At 28.9% G+C, this 6,466-nt stretch overlaps 1 protein-coding gene across 1 annotated transcript in view; it reads right to left on the bottom strand.

Annotated features, from left to right (window-relative positions):
• LOC106297439 (glycine-rich RNA-binding protein 10-like) overlaps positions 1–6,466 on the bottom strand; it is a 23,755-nt gene that overhangs the window by 358 nt on the left and 16,931 nt on the right. The window lies entirely within an intron of this gene.

Genomic DNA, 6,466 nt, shown 5'->3' on the forward strand with positions numbered 1-6,466 from the left:
CACACACACAAAATTGTTAACGGAGTTCGGCCAATATTGCCTACGTCTCCGGACCTGTTACAGATCTTTTATTATCAACCCGGGAAATTTTACAAGCTCTCAACTCACACCCCGATCCAAAATACACTAAAAAATTACTCGTAATTTCTTAAAGAAGATTTTTTGTGAGAAAAAAATATTTTTTTCTCCTTCTTCTTCGATCTCTCTTTGTTCTCTCTTTGTGTTTTCTTGTTTTGGGATGCATGAAATGGTTCACGATAGCTCTCCTTTTATAAGCATGAAGAAGGTGTTTGGTGAGCTCACAATCTTTGACAAAACCAACGTCAACAATTTCAGCCGCCTAACATCACCGTCCATGCCGTCACCGTCCACCACAAAAACGTGTTCTTTGACTTACACCACTATCTCAAGGTGATAATGGTGGAATCATGAGTGAGAATAAGGAAACATTTGGATGCTTGTTTGAGATGTCTGACGCGATGAGGAGTATGAAGGGAGTGATTCTTTGTATTCTGAGATGGTTTCAGAGGCTGCGAATGAAGAGGCTAGTAGTGAGCTTGACATATATACTTGATGGAAAGGCCTGTTCCAAGAAGCTCTAACAATATGAGATTTGACTACAATGTTCTATCATGGTGGAAGCGTAGTTTTGTGAAGTTTCCAATATTATCAGAACTAGCCAGGGATGTGTTTGCTATTCAAGTCTCTTATGTTGCTTCAGAGTCGGCTTTCAGTACAAGTGGTCGGACTTTGGATCCTTTTCGTAGTTGCCTGACACCGTATATGATTGAAGCACTCGTGTGTACACAACAGTGGCATTGGAATACCACCAGTGCCGAAAAGCTTGCAAGCTTGACATAGATGTTTGAAGAACTTGATTTCCATGAGTCTTTAGGTAACCGTTTGGGCATTTCACTCTTCCTTTCATATTTCTCATGTTTTTAATTCTGCATTTGACTGTCTTTCCCTATATGTGGAGACTTTAACAATACCAGGTTCAGGAGGAGATTAGAACATTTAGAGGTAAATTATCTCAGTTTGCTGTTTTGGTGTCTTTTGTGTGTTTTGTGTCTGTTTTTAGACAATTTTTGTGCTTTGTATAAATTTCAGGTTCAAATTCAAGAGACTGATGATGTGTTTTGTTTTTGGTCCCTCATTTTATTTTTTGGACATTCTCGATCTTTTTATGGATTATTTCTCAATGAATCTATGTCTCTTTAAATGTCTATTCATTGGAAAGAGTTGTAGATTCAGGATGATCGATCTTTTGTTGATGATGATTGAGGAATGATGAATGTTGTTTGTTTATTTTGCTACTTCTACTGTCATTGTATTAGTTTTTTCAGATGTTTCAGGTCATAACCAAAAATCAGAAAGATCCAAAAGTAACCGAATAACCGATAATATCCAAAAATAACCGAAAAAATTCGGATATTGGTTAAAAAAACAAAATCGGGTATTTCCGGTTTAAAACTTGAAAACTGATTATAACTGGTTAGTTTCGAGAAAATATCCAAATTCCGAACTATCCGACTAACCGAAGTATCAGACCTGAACCGAACCAACTATCTGAACTCTCAGGACTAATATTACCTACTGTGTCCTCGAATTCAAGAACAACTAATACCGGTAGAGGATCGTTTCAACGTGGAAAATGTGATGTGATACATATCTGTGTGTGTATGCATTACTAATTTTACTGGTATACTCTTTGAAAATGAATGAGACAACGTGTACGTGAGTTCATCACCTCACTCATAATTCAACTTAGGTTTTTTTAAAACCAAATTGGGTTTTACTTTTAGTCTCGACATCATTAGAATGAATTAAATTTTATGTGATGTCCATACTAGGATCTAGAAACTATTGGTAGATTAAATTCTTAGAGGTGTCTAGAATTTATTGATTAATACTTATCGGTTTTATAATCTAAATATTTCAAAAATTAATATATAATATATAGTTATATATTTTCTCGAAAAATATATAACTAATATAAATTTTATATTTGAAATTTAGTGTTAGTAAAGTATTAATTAATTACAATTTCATTCATCATACATAAATTTCCAAATATTATAGATATATGTTGGTTATAAATAAACAAAATATTATTTGACGCATTTTAAACAAGTTTTTATATATTAATAAGTATATATCTTAACTTTAAAAGTTAACCAATGTTTAAAAAAAATAGATGCCCCTAAGTTTTAACTCCTTTCCTCCTAAGTAATGGTTTTACAAGTTAAAGGAAATATACTATATGAAGATAAGAAATTGTTGAAGTGAATTTTATTTCAAAGTAACTAGGTTGAAATACGATAAGATATGTTTTTTTATCGTGATTTTGTTTTGTCAACTTTATCGTGATTTAACCATTAGAGAATGTGTGGTTTGTTTTTATGTCTTTTATATTTTTAGATATTTTATTATTTAATTAACGATCTTATGGTTTAGAGTTTTTTTCATATCATTACTGTAATACTAAAATGAATACTCGTTGACAAAAAAAAATAAGCACATGTTTTTATAACATGTGTTATAGTGTATTTTAGAGGTATTAGAACATATGTTACAATACTTTTTAAAATAGTGTAGTATTTTTATAATATCCCCTATATATTAAAAAAAAAATTATTTATAATAAATATGTTCACCCACTAATTGACACTTGACAACCTCAAGATTATTTAAAAATTAGAATGCTGACAATTAGAATGCTGACGTATCAGTTTCACAATCATTTAAAAATTAATGTGTTCACACTAATTTTCTTTAATTCATGCATTTTTAACCTTTGTATTAGTGAATTGAAATTATCTTTGTGCAACTATTGAATAATATTATTGTTGAAAGAAATAAATTACAAAATCATTAAAATTTGCATCAACTAAAATGTTGGAATGTGAATGTTTTTATAAATTGAAAACTTTGCACCTTTCCGAACTTGGACATTGTTGAGGCTTCTGTACACGAAAACAACAAATAGTTGTGAGTGGTTATGAATTAAAGAAACTGAAGTGAAAAACACCACACAAAAATTCATATTTTTAGTTTAGCCAAGTATTGTTTTTCTTTACAGAGTTTTCATATCAGACCAAGAATTGGAAACATAGTCAAATTGCTAGAAAAAAAATCAGAAATCAGAAAAGCTTTAGAAGAAAAACAAATTCGCAAAAATCGATTGAAAAACAGAATTCAGATGCCGAGTGAATAGATCACATGATATTTGATGCAACCGTAACCCCCTTTCACTAGATTGTACCATTTTTTATTATATTTACAAAGATTTTTTTATAAAAAAAGTACTATCGGATATAGACTACATCAATTTTCCAACGTGTCCAACAATATTGACACGACGTACAACCATTTCTATTAGCATTCTTAAAGTATGTTCCAATAATTATGTATGTAAAATAAATCCAAAATATTGTTTTACATTTTTTTATTTTTTGCTTTATATTAGTAGAAGAAAGTATGTCTAGGTAAAATATATGGATCCGAATAACCAAATCGAACTTGATTTGAAAGTAATACTAAACACAAAGTAAAACTGATTAAATACTCAGCTGGATATAAAATTTTAATATCCGAATAACGAGACCCAAATCCAATCCAAACTGATATATTTTGGATACTGAAAATATCTAAATCAAAATTATATACTTAAATATATTAATTATTTTTAATTTTATATCTATTAGATATTCAAAAATATGAAACTATCAAAATATTATCAAAGTAGTCACAAATTAATATCTAAAAATAACAAAAAGAAAATTCAAAATACTGAAAATATCTATTAATTTGTTCTCTATTAAATATTTAAATTGAACTAATTTTTATATAAATTTAAATATTTAGTCTTACATTATTTAAAATTTTATGTTTTATATTATTTTCGGATTTTGAGGACTAAAGTATATTTGGATTTTTCTTAAAAAAATTATATATTTAAAATGGGTAGCCAAACTCGAATCCGAACTGAATCTGCATGGTTCTAACCATATCTTATATATTAAAACAGAAGTCACGACCTTAATTCATGTGTGATTTTTTAAAAAATGGACCTAATAGACATATTCCTAGAAAGTCATGTTACATTTAATCTCTAATCTTTTCATTTAAATGTTAGGCATACCAGAAACTTTTATTGGGCTATCAATAATTGGATTTAAACAATAGATAATCCATTGGATTTATAGATAGTATAAATTAAATAGATATAATTTAAATATTTGTCGATGTTAACTTTTAAAATATAAAGATTTTTTTCAATTAACAAAAATCATATTATCTAACAATGATTAATCTTTACTAACTTAAAGCAATGAAAACAAATTTTAAACTATATAGTTTATTTTAAAAATTAAAAAAAAAAACTAAATGTTTAATTATTTACTCGATAATTTAAATCTATGAAGCGAAAAATTAATTTTTAAAAAACTTTCTAAATTTGTGAAATGTTACATTATCTTTGAATATGACAATAAAACAATATTTTACTGATTTTTATATATATAGTTACGATTTTAATAATGAGATAATAATCCGAAAATATATATATAGAAGAAGATACAAATACATGTGAAAGTTTGAAACAATCTATTCAATGAAAAAATATACCGTAAACTTATTATGTTTTAAAAATTGATAGACACATATATATTATATTACATACCAATTTAGAATTGAAAATAAAGTATTTATATAAATATAAATGAAAAAAATCCGCGCGGATGCGCGGATCAAGATCTAGTTCAAACTAAAATTTGTAAATATCTGAATCATATTTAAATTTCTAACTCTAAAAATATGAAATCCGAATAAATCAACTGAATCCAAACGGATATCTAAATGCCAATCTCTAAAAAAAAGCTATACGATAAATCTTTTAGTACAACTTAAAATAAATAATCTAATCAACTAGTTCACTCCGCGAATGGTGCGGATCACTACCTAGTTTTATAAGTAATTTTTATTCTCTGCAGCTCTGGTGTTGTATGTTAAGGTTAGATTGAAACCTCAAAAATGTTGTAGGTTATTTACAGAGGTCACACTAATAACTCTTGTATCTTACAAGGATTGACAAGTTTCTATTGCACTTTTGAATCATTCTTAGTTGTTTGTTTATGGCATTAATCCAGTCTCAACAACATCAAGGATCTACTGTTTGAGGAATTGGTTCACCATTTATTTCTCAAAACAACTTGATTCAGTGTTACAAAAAAAAAACAACTTGATTCAGATTAATGGGATTCATACTTGCTTTGAGATTCCAAAGGTCTGTGACGTGGGCATGGGCATAAAAGGCGTAATCTACTTGTGTAGTGTAGTTCTCAGAGAAACTCTGGCAGCGTACAAAAGAGAGATGAAAACAAAGCGGTTCACTCCGGTTTAATAGAAGGAAAGTTGTTAATTCTCAGTGAACTTCTGAGTGATGGATGCACTTGGCTTTGGGAGACTCCACCAGCTGCCAAAAAAGAATATTCAGGTAATTCACTCCAGCCACAACTATCTATAAGACTAAAACTGAATTTTCTAAATATCAAGGACAAAGAGATAAATTTGGATCTTTGGTGATGATGCAGGTGGTTAAAAAGCTTATAGCTTCATATATATGTTTTAATAATGGACACCATAGACAACCAAAGTAATTAAAACGGCTTTGCACGTAGTGCAACGTTGATCTCGTGGAAACTCTGATCTTCGTCGGAATAAGTTCATTCCTATTGCTTTCAGTTCTTTAGTTTCAAGCATTAGAAAGCTGATAACTTTTTAGTTCTATCGACCTATTATAAGTATAGGTGCCATCGAAGAGGTACTCACCTTGTTGGCTAAACCACATACTTAAATAAATGCTAGGGATGAGTCGACTTTGTATTTTTAATATGAACTAAGTATATTTTTTTAATATGAGTTACAAGTTCATTATTATAGCTTCTCTTTAGTTTTGAAAATCATCTACATTTGTTATAAAATTTATCAATTTGTATAAGCTTTACTTAAATCTTTTAGTACAAAAATTGGCCTTGGGCCTCTACTGGCATTAGATCATCTAAATTGTAATCTGTTGCAAATTTTGTTGAACTTTCGTTGCTAATTAGAAACAAATAGTTTTATTAGTATAGCGTTGGCAATTTACAATGACTTAGCAACATTGTTATTGTATAACGAATTTACAATGATTTATTCTTCCTCGTCATTTTATTGTAATCTCTATAATATTATTTGAAATATCATTTTGTTATGTGCTCACGTTAACTCTTACTACTGTTATTTACAGAGGTATTTTTAATGAATTAACAACAATAAATTTAAGGGCTTTTTGCAAAAGTGACTCAAAACTTGGAGTCAAACAGAAAACTAACCTTTTCTTTTGACTCCTTTTTTTTTTGAGATTTTAACCCCACACCTGCACTTTATCTACGAAAATGCCATTAACATTTTTTTTTTTTTTTTT

This window comes from Brassica oleracea, chromosome C6 (genome assembly GCF_000695525.1).
Source record: "Brassica oleracea var. oleracea cultivar TO1000 chromosome C6, BOL, whole genome shotgun sequence".
NCBI lineage: Eukaryota > Viridiplantae > Streptophyta > Magnoliopsida > Brassicales > Brassicaceae > Brassica > Brassica oleracea.